The sequence below is a fragment of the Kogia breviceps genome, chromosome 6 (assembly GCF_026419965.1).
Source record: "Kogia breviceps isolate mKogBre1 chromosome 6, mKogBre1 haplotype 1, whole genome shotgun sequence".
Classification (NCBI taxonomy): Eukaryota; Metazoa; Chordata; class Mammalia; order Artiodactyla; family Physeteridae; genus Kogia; species Kogia breviceps.
In genome coordinates this window covers 92,577,339-92,594,390 of record NC_081315.1, presented here as the reverse complement: position 1 = coordinate 92,594,390, position 17,052 = coordinate 92,577,339, and positions in this window count along the sequence as shown.

Below are 17,052 nucleotides of genomic sequence, written 5' to 3'. Positions count from 1 at the left end.
CTGCATATCAATTATTCATTTGCCTGGCATATGTCAGTAATTTACCATTTTAACTATTAAAACTTTATATTTTGCTTCAGGAGAACAAGGCTCCCTTCACTCTTCTTATTCAGTTTCTGGCTGTTTTCACAGTATATTTTCTAAAGGTGCCAACTCCATATCCACAAAAATCAAAGTTTGTTTCCTACAGCTTCAGCACGTTCCTAATCAGTTTCATCAGCTGAGAAAATAATACTACTTACCTCAAAGGATTGTTATGTTTATATTTAGGGAACTCAAATTAATATCTGGCAAACAGCATTTAATTAAGTGGTAGCTCTATCATTATTAATTATTTCACAGGAAATATGCTCTTACCTGTCCAGTTAAAATGCTAATATTATAAAGGGATTTTATTAATGAGATACATAGATATGTCGATTAATTTAAAGGACATTAACTTTTTAAGATTAATTAATGACTGATTTTGAGTTAATTTAGGTGTTTCTATTCTTGCTTACCGTTTGTCAGTTCAAGCTATTATAAAAAATATCATGGACTGGATTATGTGTAAGTAACTGGAAATTATTTCTTACAGTTATGGAGTCTGGAAAGTCTAAGATCAAGGCACCAGCAGATTTGGGGTCTGGTAAGAGCCTACTTCCTTGTTCATAGATGGCCATATTCTTGCTGTGTCCTCACATGGCAAAAGGGATGAGGGAGCTCTTGTGTGGTTTTATTTTAAGGCTTTAATTCCATTCATGAGTGCCTCACCCTCATGATCTAATTGCCTCCCAAAGGAACTCCCCCCATCTCCTAAAACCATCACTCTGGGTGTTAGGATTTTACAAAAGAATTCTGGAAGGACACAAACAGTTACTCTATAGCACTTATCTACTTATTTGGGACAGAAAAGAAGTGCAAGTATTTATGTCTCTCAAAAATAGTCAAAGTCATGGTAATTCCATTAATTTAATAATTAAGTTTTACTCTATATGTTTTTATTATATATTTTGCCACTTTTAAACACATAAGTTAATTTAATTTTTGGTTCATTATCTGATGTTTGTTACTTTAGTAATTTTAAACTGGGGATTGACAGAAACTTGGCTAGTGATTTGTCAACCTGATCATAAAAGATACAAGAGTAAATTTTATTATTTTTGGCTATAAACCATAAGGCAGTTTGCAATGACACTTTATTTTGCTGATTTTTTACTGTCACTACATATAATGAGTTTATTTTAAGTCAAGCCCAAGCAGCCTGTATATGATATGACTAAAATGTAACATTTGAGTAAGAAGTCTCTAAATCAATTATGGAAGAATAATTAGACATTAACAAAAAGTGACTGTATAGAAATTGAGAATCATATCTAGAAGAATTAAAATAAACATTATTAAATATGAAAAAGTTTTGAGAAATAAAGTATCATTTAAATATCCTCCAAAATATCTGGAATAGAAAATTTTATTTTACTCAAAATATAATTCCTAAATGCACCAATTAAGGCAGAACTTGTCAGAGTGATTCAAAAAAGAATAACCATTATTTTTAATGGCTGAGTGATATTCCATTGTGTATATGTACATATACCACATCTTCTTTATTCATTCTTCTGTTGATGGACAATTAGTTTGCTTCCATGTCTTGGTTATTGTAAACAGTGCTTCAATGAACATTGGGATGCATGTATCCTTTCGGACCATGTTTTTCTCCAGATATATGCCCAGGAATGGGATTGCAGGATCACATGGTAGCTCTATTTTTAATTTTTTAAAGGAACTTCCATATTCTCCATGGAAGTGGCTGTACCAATTTACATTCCCACCAACAGTGTAGGAGGGTTCCCTTCTCTCATGAAATAATGCCATTTGCAGCAACATGGACAGACCTAGAGATCATCATACTTACTGAGTGAAGTAAGTCAGACAGAGAAAGAGAAATAACCTATGATATCGCTTATATGCAGAATCTAAAAAGAAATGATACAAATGAACTTATTTACAAAACAGAAACAGGCTCACAGACTTAGAGAACGAACTTATGGTTACCAGTGGGGGAAGGGTGAGAGGAAGAGATAGTTAGGGAGTTGGCAATTGACATATACTCACTGCTATATTTAAAGTGGATAAACAGCAAAGACCTACCATATAGCACAGGGAACTCTGCTCAATATTATGTAACAACCTAAACGGGAAAAGAATTGGAAAGAAAAAGGATACATATATATGTATAACTGAATCACTTTCTTGTATACCTGAAACTATCACAACATTGTTAATTAATTGTACTCCAATATAAAATAAAAAGTTAAAAAAAAGAATAACCAACTACATGTTGTTACAACAAGATTAGTTTAAATATAAATACATACGTAGATGAAATGTAAATGTATGGAGAAATAGGTACCATAATAATAGTAACAAAAAGAAAGTAGAAAAAACAAAAACAAAAAAAAAAAGGGCTTCCCTGGTGGCGCAGTGGTTGAGAATCCGCCTGTCGATGCAGGGGACACGGGTTCGTGCCCCGGTCTGGGAAGATCCCACATGCCGCGGATTGGCTGGGCCCGTGAGCCATGGCCGCTGAGCCTGCACGTCTGGAGCCTGTGCTCCGCAACGGGAGAGGCCACAGCAGTGAGAGGCCCGCGTGCCACAAAAAAACAAAAACAACACCAACAACAAAAAAAAAAACAAAGAATGTAGGAGAAGGTATTAATTTCAGACAGAGTCAACCTCATAGTGAGGAAAGTTATCAGGGATATAGAAGCACATTGCATAATGATAAAAGCGTCATTTCTCCAAGAAGACATAACAACCCTTAATGTGTAAATGCCTATCAGAGCATCAAACTACTTGAGGCAAAAACTAGTACAACTTCAAGGAGATGGATGAATCTACCATCATATTTGAAGACTACAATACCCTTGATTAGAAATAGACAAATTCAGCAGACAGAAAATGAGAAAGGACATACTTGAACTCAACAACACCATCAATCAACTGTATATAATTGACATCTTTAAATGGCTTCATCCAACAACAGCTTAATACACATTTTTCTCAAGATCACGTGGAATATTCACCAATATAGAGTACATTTTGGACCATAAGATTCACTTTAACAAATTTAAAATAACATAAATCATACAATGTCTTCTCTCAGACTACAATGAAATTAAACTAGAAATCAATAACAGAAAGATAACTGGAAAACAACAAATTACATGAAGATTACAAAACACACTTCTTAAAAACATGAGTCCAAAAAAGAAATCGCAAGAGGATTTAAAAATACTTTGAACTAACTGAAAATGAAAATACAACTTATTAAAATTTGTGGGATCCTATAAAAGCAAATCCTAGAGGGAAATTTATAATATTGAATGCATAGATTAGAAAAGATCTAAAATCAGTAATTGAAGTTTCTACATTAGAAAACTTGAAAAAGAAGAGGAAGTTAAATTTAAATTAAGTAGGATAAAATAAATAAGATGAATTAAAACAAATCAATACAAGTAAAAATAGAAAATCACTAGAGAAAATCAATGAAACCAAACATTGTTTCATTAAAAATATCAATAAAATTTATGCACTTATAGCTAGGTAACTATGAAGAAAAGAAGAGAGAGTGTACACAACTTAATAATATCAGAATAAAAGAGGGAATTTTACTGCAGACACCATAGACATTAAAAAGATGATAAAGGAATACTATGAATAACTCTATTCCCACAACCTTGGTAATATAGATGAAATAATAACCTTTCAAAACAGAAAGCACCAGGCTTAGATGGTTCACTAGTAAATTCTAACTAACATATAAGGAAAAATATTATACCAATTGTCTACAATCTCTTTCAGAGGATAGAAGCAGAGAGAATATTTGCTAACTAATTCTATGAAACTGATATTACCCTAATACTAGAACCAGACAAAGGCATTATTAGAAAATAAAACTACAAACCAATATCTGTCATGAACATAGATGCAGAAATCCTCAACAAATCATCAAAAATGGAATCCAAAAATAAATAAACAGAATTATATGCCAATTTCACCACGTGAAGTTTATTCAAGGGATGAGAGTTTGGTTCAACTTATGAAAATCAATAATTGTAATCCCTCATGCCAAGAAACTAGAAAAGAAAAATCACATGATCATATATACAGCTGTAGAAAAGATTTTGGACAAAATCTAACACTCACTAACAATAAAAATTTCTCAGAGAACTAGAAACAGAAGGAAACTTCCTCAACTTGATAAATACTGTATGCAGTTAACATCGTACTTAATAATGAGAAACTGGAAGCTTTCCCACTAAGGTCAAATAGAAGTTAAGGATGTCCCATCTCAACATTTCTTTTAAGCATCATACTGGAAATTCTTGAAAATGCAATAAGACTAGAAAAGGTACTAAAAGATGTACAGCTTGGTAAGGAAGACTTGAAAGTGTCATTGTTCACAGATGATATGATCATCTATGTATAAAATCCAAAAGATTTATCAAGAAATCTCACAATTAATAAGTAATTATAGCAAGGCTGCTGTATAAGATTAGCTTATAAATTATAAATTAGCTTATAAGATTAGCTTATAAGCTTATAAGATTAGCTGTATAAGATGACTTCCCTGGTGGTGCAATGTTTAAGAATCCGCCTGCCAATGCAGGGTACATGGGTTTGAGCCCTGGTCCAGGACGATCCCACGTCTAGTGGAGCAACTAAGCCCATGTGCCACAACTACTGAGCCAGCACTCTAGAGCCCATGAGCCACAAATACTGAAACCCATGTGCCTAGAGCCCGTGCTCCACAACAAGAGAAGCCACCACAGTGAGAAGCCTGTGCATCACAACAAAGAGCAGTCGCTGCTCACTGCAACTAGAGAAAGCATGCACACAGCAACAAAGACCCAATGCAACCAAACATCAATAAATAAAATACATAAATTTTAAAAAATGATTAGTATACCAAAGTCAGTTGCTTTTCCATAAACCAACAATAAGCAAGTGGAATTTGAGCTTAAAAGCACAATATCATTTTTATTAGCACCCTAAAATTAATTTCTTAGGTATAAATCTAACAAAATATATACAAACAAGATCTATATGAGAACTACAAAATTTTGATGAACAAACTCAAAAAAGAATTAAATAAATGGAGAGTTGTTCCATGATTATGGATAGAAGGACTCAACATTGTTAAGATAACAGTTCTTCCTATGTTGATCTATAGATTCAATGTAATCTTCCCCCCAAATCCCAGAAGTTTATTTTATGGAATTTAACAAACTGATTCTAACATTTATATGGAGAAGCAAAAGACCCAGCTTAGTCAACACAATATTGAAGGAGAAGAACAAAGTAGACTGACAGTTTCCAACTTCAGTACTTACTATAAAGCAGGAGTAATCAAGAGTGTGGTATCAGTGAATGCATAGGCTAATAAATCAATGGAACAGAAAAGAGAGCCCACATAAATATAATCAAGTTACTTTGGCAAAGGAGTCAAGGCAACACAATGGAGAAATGATAGTTTCTTCAACAGAGAATGCTGGAACAACAGGTCAGTCACATGTAAAAATAAAAAATATCATAAAATAAATCTAGACACAGAATTTATACCCTTCACAAAAATTAAATCAAAATAGATTAAAAATCTAATGTAAAACACAAAATTGTAAAACTTCTAGAAGGTAAAATAGGAGAAAATATAGATTATTTGTTATGATGATAACTTTAGACACAACACCAAAGGCATTCCATAAAAAAATTAATAAAAGTTGAAATGTATTAAAAGTAAAAACTGGGCTTCCCTGGTGGTGCAGTGGTTGAGAATCTGCCTGCTAATGCAGGGGACTTGGGTTCAAATCCTGGTCTGGGAGGATCCCACATGCCACGGAGCAACTAGGCCCGTGAGCCACAACTACTGAGCCTGCGGGTCTGGAGCCTGTGCTCCACAACAAGAGGCCGTGATAGTGAGAGGCCCGCACACTGCGATGAAGAGTGGCCCCCACTTGCCACAACTAGAGAAAGCCCTCGTACAGAAACGAAGAAACAACACAGCAAAAATTAATTAATTAATTAATTAACTCCTACTCCCAACATCTTAAAAGTAAAAACTTCTGTTTTGTGAAAGATAATGTCAAGAGAATGAAAACACAACCCACTGACTGGGAGAAAATATTTGAAAAATGAATATCTGATAGAGTTATGCAAGGAACACTTAACACTCAACAGAAAACAAGCAAAATGGGCCAAAGACCTAAACAGATACCTCATCAAAGAAGATATACAGATGGCAAATAAGCATATTAAAAATGTTTCACATCATATGTGATCAAGGGAATGCATATTAAAACATGATACATCTACACACCTATTAAAATGAATAGAATGGCCAAATCTGGAACACTGACAACATTAAATGCTGGTGAGGATATGGAGCAACAGAAACTCTCACTCATTACTGGTGGGAAAGCAAAAATGGTACAACCATTCTGGAAGAGTTTGAAGGCTTCTTACAAAATAAATCTACTCCTAACATATGATGTAGAAATCATACTCCTTGGTATTTACCTAAGAAGGTGAAAACATGTCCATATAAAAACATGCCCACAGATGTTTATAGCAGCTTTGTTCATAATTAACAAAATTTGGGGGAGTTCCCTGGTTGCCTAGTCGTTAGGATTTTGGGCTTTCACTGCTGTAGCCTGGATTTAATCCCTGGTCAGGGAACTGAGATCCCACAAACTGAGCAGGGTGTGGCCAAAAAAATAACAAAACTTGGAAAAAAACAAATCATTCTTTCAGCTAGTGAATGGGGCAATTAAACTGTGGTGCATCCAGACAATGTAATATTATTCAATGCTAAAAATGGGCAGAAGACCTAAATAGACATTTCTACAAAGAAGATATACAGATTGTCAACAAACACATGAAAGGATGCTAACATCCTAATCACTAATCATTAGAGAAATGCAAATCAAAACTACAGTGAGGTATCATCTCACACTGGTCAGAATGGCCATCATCAAAAAATCTATGAACAATAAATGCTGGAAAGGGTGTGGAGAAAAGGGAACCCTCTTGCACTGTTGGTAAAATAGAACTACCATATGACCCAGCAATCCCACTACTGGGCATATACCCTGAGGAAACTATAATTCAGAAAGAGTCATGTACCACAATGCTCATTGCAGCTCTATTTACAATAGCCAGGGCATGGAAGCAACCTAAGTGTCCACTGACAGATGAATGGACAAAGATGTGACACATATATACAATGGAATATTACTCAACCATAAAAAGAAATGAAATTGAGTTATTTGTAGAGAGGTGGATGGACCTAGAGACTGTCATACAGAGTGAAGTAAGTCAGAAAGAGAAAAACAAATACCATATGCTAACATATATTTGGAATCTTTAAAAAAAAAAAAAATGGTTCTGAAGAACCTAGGGGCAGGACAGGAATAAAGACGCAGACATAGAGAATGGACTTGAGGACACGGGGAAGGCGAAGGGTAAGCTGGGACGAAGTGAGAGAATGGCATGGACATACATACACTACCAAATGTAAAATAGATAGCTATTGGGAAGCAGCCACATAGCACAGGGAAATCAGCTCCGTGCTTTGTGACCACTTAGAGAGGTGGGATGGAGGGGTGGTAGGGAGATGCAAGAGGGAGGAGATATTGAGATATATGTATATGTATAGCTGATTCACTTTGTTATACCTCACAAACTAACACACCATTGTAAACCAATTTTACTCCAATAAAGATGTTAAAAAAAAAAAGAAACGAAATGAACTAGCAAGTCTTAAAAAGACATAGATGAACCTAAAATACAACCAATCTGTAAAGGTTACATACTGTATCATTCCAACTATATGACATTCTGGAAGAGGCAACACTATAGAGACAGTAAAAAGATCAGTGGTTGCCATGGGTTGGGGAGTGGGAAGTTTGAATAGTTCGAGCACAGAAGAATTTTAGGACAGTGAAAATATTTTGCATGATATTATATTGATCAATATATGTTATGATACAGTTTCCAAACCCATAGAATGTACAGTACCAATCCTGAACCCTAAGGTAAGCTACCAGCATTGGGTATTTATGATGTGTCAATATTGGTTTACCAATTATAAGAAATGTATCACTCTGATGAGTGATGTTGTTAATGGGGAGGCTATACATACCTGGGGGCAGGGGGATACTGGGAAATCTCTGTACCTCCCTTTCAGTTTGCTGTAAACTGATCTTAAAAATAGAGTCTTAAAGACAAAACAAAACAAAAAAAGTGTGCCAGGTAGACAGACAATGTAGTCTGCGAGTTCCTTGGAAGGAGATGTTATTTGCAGCAAAAAACGAAAAAAGGTTTAATTATGATGAAATTGATCATTCCAGACTAAGAGCACAGGCTCAGCAAATACCAAGAAATGTTAAAAATATGTGTAAATTGTTAATATATCTGTTTGGTTGGAGTACATGTGTGTGAAGTTCAACAGTGGAAATGAGTTGGGATCACAATATAGGGGGTTTTTAATTAACTCCACTAAGAGCTGGTACATTATTCTGTAAAGGAAAACCAAAAAAATGAAAATAATCAGCAGCAAACAGAAAAAATAAATCTTCAAACTTCTTATTATTACAGTCTACCTTTCCAAGAAATGTATTAAAAAAGTAGACACAATCCAATAAAACTAGCCTCAGGAATTTTTATCCTAAGATCTAAGAACCCACAACAATTTTTAGAAAAAATAAAACATGTAAATATGACTATTGAGAATTTATAAATGTTTAACATTTAATATTTTACTTATAACATGAAGATGACATAAACTAACTTATCACTGAAATTTTTATCTTCTATTCTTTTACAAATGAGTGAATGTCAGAAATTTAGAAGATCCATTCTCCCTGGTTTTCTATTGTATTGTCACTTCTAAAAAAGTGGCCTAATTTGTCATTCTTTTGTCAGTTGCCCTAAAATATTTCATAATTTTCCTGTGAAAAGACCAGGGAAGATGGCTTTCCTATTTACCAATCTTGCTTGCATTTTTTCTTCTTTATTTCTCTGTCTGTCTCCTCTGTAGGATCTACAAACGAGAAGCAAATGTTATATTTTAAAAACAACAACATCAAAATTAGCCTAACATAGTTGTTTTATAGTCAACTTGCTAATGCTCTGATTTATTTATTTATTATTTAATTTCCAGTGTACAATTGTAAGTTATTTTCTGTCTACTTTTTTCTTACAGGGGTTTTTAATTTAGAAGTAGTATTCAACACCCTACTTGTATTTCTTACCAAGATTATACATTTACTGATTCCATAATAACTATTCTTGTCAATGCTGCATATTGTGATGATGTGAATTGTGTTCAATCCCAGGTCAGTAAACAGACATTTTTAATATTTTTATTTTACATTTAAATTTTATATCACTTTTCCATTACATGTGTATATATAAATGTGTATATATGTTCTATTTTATTATATTTCATTAAAATAAGTATTGAGGCAGAGAGAAATCTAATACTTATCTGAAGGTAACAAGTTGACAAAAACTTGGCATATTTTAGACAAATTCATCACTGTATGTGTGTGTCCAAGAGTGATAATTCTTTACCTTTTTTGTTACTTGTCTTTATTTTCCCTTTTTATTCTGTATTTTTATTTCCAGAAAGTATAATCTGATGTCTGCAATTGCCTTCTCTTTGGCTAAGAAAGCATTGTTAATTACATATGATTTGGCTGGTTAGGGTAAAGGCAGATAATTTGATAAATGACAGTGTTATGAAAATGGAAATCAGATTCTCCATGTAAGTTTCTTTCAGTGGTAAAATAGAAAGAATTAGACTTATTCCCAATTTTCATAGACTTTGTGGTTTAATGCACTCAAAATATTTCAGGAAGAAATGTTATGTACAACGATTTATATGTGATAAAAAATAAATATATAAATTATAAGAATTTAAAGTCATTAATTTAGTGTTTTGACTATAGGAAAGCATGGAATAAACATTAGTATATTCAGAAAATTGCACAATTTTTCACTTTCTATTGGGGTATATTTGATATACCACAATAACAGAAATAGAATAAACTATCTGTGAGGAAAAAATACTAGATAACATTCTAGGTTATCTAGAAAAGAGATTTCTGTTGCTATGTGGAAATTTTGTATTCATTATAATCTATGCAGGTGCCTATAAAAGATTATAAAACTTGACATACTAGGAGAAAATTTTTTTCCATGATGCTGTACAGGACATGACAGAAGAAAAATGTGTTTTTCTAAGGTTAAAATGATAATTATATACACAAAATATCCTAGCTTTAGTGATATTTTACGAGTCTACTCTCAAGTAAGTAAATATCAAAATTTTATGCTTTTTTTCCAGTAAATACACTTTCATAGAGAATTTACAAAAGTTGAGTATATGCCAAGATTTACCTTATTTTAGGAAGAGCCAATATTTTAAAATATTAGCTTTATCCAGTGGTAAGCTTACTTATTATTTTGGTGATAATATATTGCGTTTTACTTCATTTGATATTTTCTCTTTCCAAACCAGAGTATTAATAATTTTACATGTTTTTATTTAGAACATTACAAAATAATGCATGTCACTTAGTTTTTAAATGCATTTGGAAATTCAAAGAATCATGAGGGATTACTACAAGCAACTATAGGCCGATAAACTGGACAACCTGGAAGAAATGGACAAATTCTTAGAAAAGCACAACCTTCCAAGATTGAACCAGGAAGAAATAGAAAATATAAACAAACTAATTACAAGCACTGAAATTGAGACTGTGATTAAAAATCTTCCAATGAACAAAAGCCTAGGACCAGATGGCTTCACAGGCAAATTCTATCAAATATTTAGAGAAGAGCTAACACCTATCCTTCTCAAAATCTTCCAAATATAGCAGAGGGAGGAACACTCCCAGGCTCATTCTATGAGGCCACCGTCACCCTGATACCAAAACCAGACAAAGATATCACAAAGAAAGAAAGCTATGGGCCAATATCACAGATCAACATATATGCAAAAATCCTCAATGAAATACTAGCAAACAGAATCCAACAGCACATTAAAAGGATCATACACAATGATCAAGTGGGCTTTATCCCAGGAATGCAAGGATTCTTCAATATACAAAATCAATCAATGTGATAAACCATATTAACAAATTGAAGGAGAAAAAACATGATCATCTCAATAGATGCAGAAAAAGCTTTTGACAAAATTCAACCCCCATTTATAATAAAAACCCTCCAGAAAGTAGGCATAGAGGGAACTTACCTCAACATAATAAAGGTCATATATGACAACCCACAGCCAACATCATTCTCAATGGTAAAAAATTGAAACCATTTCCACTAAGATCAGGAAAAGGACAAGGTTGCTCACTCTCACCACTGTTATTCAACATAGTTTTGGAAGTTTTAGTCACAGCAATCAAAGAAGAAAAAGGAATAAAAGGAATTCAAATCAGAAAAAAAGAAGTAAAACTGTCACTGTTTGCAGATGACATGATACTATACATAGAGATTCATAAAGATGCCACCAGAAAACTCCTAGAGCTAATCAATGAATTTGGTAAAGTAGAAGAGTACAAAATTAATGCACAGAAATCTCTTGCATACCTATACACTAATGATGAAAAATCGGAAAGCGAAATTAAGGAGACACTTCCATTTACCATTGCAACAAAAAGAATAAAATATCTAGGAATAAACCTACTTAAGGAGACAAAAGTCCTGTATGCAGAAAACTATAAGACACTGATGAAAGAAATTAAAGATGATACAAACAGATAGAGAGATATACCATGTTCTTGGATTGGAAGAATCAACATTGTGAAAATGACTATACTACCCAAAGCAATAAACAGATTCAGTGCAATCCCTATCAAACTACCAATGGCAGTTTTCACAGAACTATAAAAAAAAAAAAAAAAAAAAAAAACACAGTTTGTACGGAAACACAAAAGACCCTGAATAGCCAAAGTAACTTTGAGAAAGAAAAACAGAGCTGGAGGAATCAAGCTCCCATACTTCAGACTATACTACAAAGTCACAGTCATCAAGACAGTATGCTTGTGGCAGAAAAACAGAAATACAGATCAATGCAACAAAATAGAAAACCCAGAGATAAACCCACGAACATATGGTCACCGTACCTTTGATAAAGGAGGCAAGAATATACAATGGAGAAAAGACAGCCTCTTCAATAAGTGGTGCTGGGAAAACTGGACAGTTACATGTAAAAGAATAAATTAGAACACTTCCTAACACCATACACAAAAATAAACTCAAAATGGATTAAAGACCTAAATGTAAGACCAGACACTATAAAACTCCTGGAGGAAATCATAGGCAGAACACTCTACAACATATATCATAGCAAGATCCTTTTCTACTCACCTCCTAGAGAAATGGAAATAAAAACAAAAATAAACAAATGGGACATAATGAACTTAAAAGCTTTTTCACAGCAAAGGAAACCAAAAATGAGACAAAAAGACAACCTTCAGAATGAGAGAAAATGCAAATGAAGCAACTGACAAAGGATTAATCTCCAAAATATACAAGCAGCTCATACAGCTCAATATCAAAAAATCAAACAACCCAATCCAAGAAAGGGCAGAAAATCTAAATAAAAATTTCTCCAAGAAGATATACAGATTGCCAAGAAACACATGAAAGGATGCTCAACGTCACTAATCATTAGAGAAATGCTAATCAAAACTACAGTGAGGTATCACCTCACACCAGTCAGAATGGCCATCATCAAAAAATCTACAAAGAATAAATGCTGGAGAGGGTGTGGAAAGAAGGGAACACTCTTACACTGTTGGTGGCAATGTAAATTGATACAGTCACTATGGAGAACAGTATGGAGGTTCCTTAAAAAAATAAAAGTAGAACAACCATATGACCCAGCAATCCCACTACTGGGCATATACCCTGAGAAAACCATAATTCAGAGTCACGTAGCACAATGTTCATTGCAGCACTGTTTACAATATGTAGAACGTGGAAGCAATCTAGGTGTTCATCGACAGATGAATGGATAAAGAAGATGTGGCACATATATACAATGGAGTATTACTCAGCCATAAAAAGAAGCAAAATTGAGTTATTTGTAGTGAGGTGAATGGACCTAGAGTCTGTCATACAGAGTGAAGTAAGTTAGAAAGAGTAAAACAAATATCGTATGCTAACTCATATATATGGAATCTAAAAAAAAAAAAAAAAAAAAAAAAATGGTTCTGATGAACCAAGGGGAAGGACAGGAATAAAGATACAGACTTAGAGAATGGACTTGAAGACACGGGAAGGGGGAAGGGTAAGCTGGGCCGAAGTGAGAGAGTGGAATGGACATATATACACTACCAAATGTAAAATAGATAGCTGGTGGGAAGCACCGCGTAGCACAGGGAGATCAGCTCGGTGCTTTGTGACCACCTAGAGGGGTGGGATAGAGAGGATGGGAAGGAAACACAAGGAGGAGGGGATATGGGGATATATGTATACATAGAACTGATTCAAATTGTTATACAGCAGAAACTAACACAACAATGCAAAGCAATTATACTCCAATAAAGATGTTAAATAAAATAAATAAATTCATTTGGGATGGAAAGAGTTTATTTACAGTATAATCCTTACTGAGTCCAAGTCCTTAGCAATTGGGTTATTTGTAGATGTGTAGTACATATAACAATTGATCCACAGATTTTTCTGATTAACTGATTTGCACCGAATAAATAAATGAGTAGGAGTAAATAACAATTAGAATAATAACTTCCTAAGAGGGCACAAAAATTATCAATTACTCTAATGATAACCCACAAAATTGGAAAAGAGTCAAGGCAGAGTAAGACACACCAATTATAACGGATTGTCAGTGACTATTTCCCACCATTCTAAACCTCAGAGCAGGGTTTGAAAGGAGGTCAACATTGGGAGAAATAAAGAGAGTGTAGGGATCGTCAAGAAATTTGAAGAATGAAAATAAAAAATAAATAGTACTTTGTTCACAAAGTAATCTTGGAGCAACTTGCTCCCTTTGGATAATTATGTTTTAGTTTGTTTTATCATTTATTCTCTGTGAAATCTGTAAACTTTTAATACAGAAACACTCAGAACTATAAATTCTTGCTGAGGAATCACAGCATTCGAATAATAAATGCCAACTCAACATGTCAGCCTCTCACTCAAAAGCTTTCAGTTTCACATATCCTTTTCATTATATCCAAAATTATTTCATCATCCTCCATATTTTGTCATTGACATATATTTTCAAGCTTACCAACAAATTTATTTCAAAATAAATGCCACACATTATTTCCTTAATAAAAAAAATATAGTTAATATTTTTTGAGCAGTACACTGCCAGTACTTGTCAGTCAGTCACTATTCTAATATTATTCTATGTATTATTTTATTTGATATTCACAATAGTCTTATGAGGTAGCTATTATTATTCCCATTTGGCAGCTGAAGAAGCCAGGCTCAGAAGTTAAGTAATTTGCCCAGAGATTAACAGAAGATTTGTTACTGGGATGAGTATTCATTTCCAAAGTCTGAATATAGCATCCTCATGTGCCTCCCTAAACATATCTCTACCTATAACACGAAAGATATAAATGGTATCCGGGAGAAAACAAACAAACAGATCTACCCATTTTTGTTCATACAGCTCCTTTCCCTTGAATCCAGACTCCTCCTCAATCTCCTTTGACTAATATCCTCAGATCTTTCAGAGCCTAGTTTAAACTCCACCTTCTTTATGAAACATTAAGTAATCAATATCTTCACTGATATCAATTTATAATGATAACTGAATCATATTTCTTCTCTCTCTTCTCAGAACCCTACTCCAATGTTTTGCTGAATTTTTTAATTGTAAAATTAACTTCCAAACAGAAAAATTGTTTTTTGTGTATTGTAATTATTGCCCTTCCCATTATGATCATTGAAATCAAGTTCTGTGTCTCATTCAGGTCATCATCTTCTAAATGCTGGACCAGTGTCTTTTTGCCAGAGAGTATCTGTTTAAAAAATTAATTTATAAATGTATTTGGGAATAATAAATAAAGAAGAAACATTTTGTGGATGTCAACCAGTCAGGCAAATAGTCCTCTCTCTCATAAAAATAACTTCTCGATGGTAAATGGAAAATATGAGTAGAACATATGGTTCATGAATGATTTCTCCAGAATTCAGAAATTGAGATATTGAATCATTTTGTAACAGCTATTGTATTGCTGCCGAAAGCGAGGAAAGAATGGTGAATCTTAAGCCTCTGTCATGAGAATGTGTACTATGTAAGCATAATCCCTTACACACTCAGGCTAAAACCTTCCATTCCTCTCCATTGTCTCTTTAAGGAAACTTACCCTCACGTGGTTTTTTGTTTTTGTTTTTGTGGTACGCGGGCCTCTCACTGCTGCGGCCTCTCCCGTTGCGGAGCACAGGCTCCGGACGCGTAGGCTCAGCGGCCATGGCTCACGGGCCCAGCCGCTCTGCGGCATGTGGGATCTTCCCGGACTGGGGCACGAACCCGTGTCCCCCGCATCGGCAGGTGGACTCTCAACCACTGAGCCACCAGGGAAGCCCCCCTCACGTGCTCTTAGCAGACGTGTAATGTTATTCCTAACATTACATTTTCAGTTTCATCATTCATCACACTTAGCCTTATTTCTGATTCTCAAGCTGCACTGGACTCCCCTCAGATTTTTCTGCTTGGATTATATTCTCCAAATTGCTAAGAATTGTTCTGTCTGCTTTTTCTTGTGAGTGCAGCATCACTCATCTTTCAATTTGCGGCTCAATGATTTTTACCATGATTCTTAGTTGTGAATTATTTACTATCCAGTGTTTACTTAACCCATTACAGTATTTGTGATATAATTTGTTGGGTATATATGCCTTCCCTACCTATCAGAGCATAACATTTTAAAGGGTAAGAACAATAGAATCTAAGCTCCACAAAACTAAGGATTTTTTTCACCCGTTTTGTTCACTACTAGTAGTCCCAGAACATTATAGGTAGTGAATTTCTGAATGAATATTTTGCGATCTTCCAAAATTCATAGCACAAAACATAACTGTTTACTTCAAATAAATAAATTTTCTAAACTGAAAATTCTAAACACTAAAAAGTGTTTACTGTGGAATTTATGTATGTGCAAAAAACATTAGCTACAAATAACCACAGCAAATGTGATGCTTAAATAGCCGTAACTTCAGGTATTGTTCTAAGTGTTGCATACGTTTTAACATATTTATTCTTCATAATGACACTCTACATGAAAACAATATTATTATAACCATCTTTTCTGCTGAGGAAACACAGATACAGAGAGACTAATCACATAGCTGTTACATAGTAGAACCAAGATAAATCCTAGCAGTTTGATTTTAGAGTCTAGAATCTGTTTTTTGTTTTTGTGTGGGTTTTTTTTTATCATTATACTCTACTGTCTTACTTTTCCAACTTAAAGCTTGCAAAAGAGTGTTAGAAGATACAAATTAAAATGTTTGAACGTCAGCTCTTTACTAAATATATGTTTCGATTTAAGCCTTCAGTGACTGATTTAGAAAGTGAGTAAAAGTGGAATTTTAAAATAATGTTTCATCTTGTAACGGGGACATATTTGCATGTATTTCTTTTGAAAAGAGGAGAAACCTCAAAGAAATAAATGGAGTTGTGGCTAAAATTTAAATCCTGTATAGTTTAATTTAATTTTAATTTCACCTTCTACTCACTTTTGTATGTTTGCTCTGCAGTGCTTTCCCAGCAGGTGAAAAGTCTACTTAGTTATATTCTAAGAAGCATTAAATGCCTGGCAGAGTTCAGACTGCTTTCCAAAGTGTGTTTTCAGTCTTTTTTTTCCACAATGGATAATTTGGCATAATTTTAGGGATCATTTTTACGCAAGTTATCTTCAGTAAGTACATAAGTGAGTATTAGTCACTCATCTCACTCTTTATTTCTAAGAAAATATGTGTTCATTTCTTCCAAATTATAATATACTGTGATCT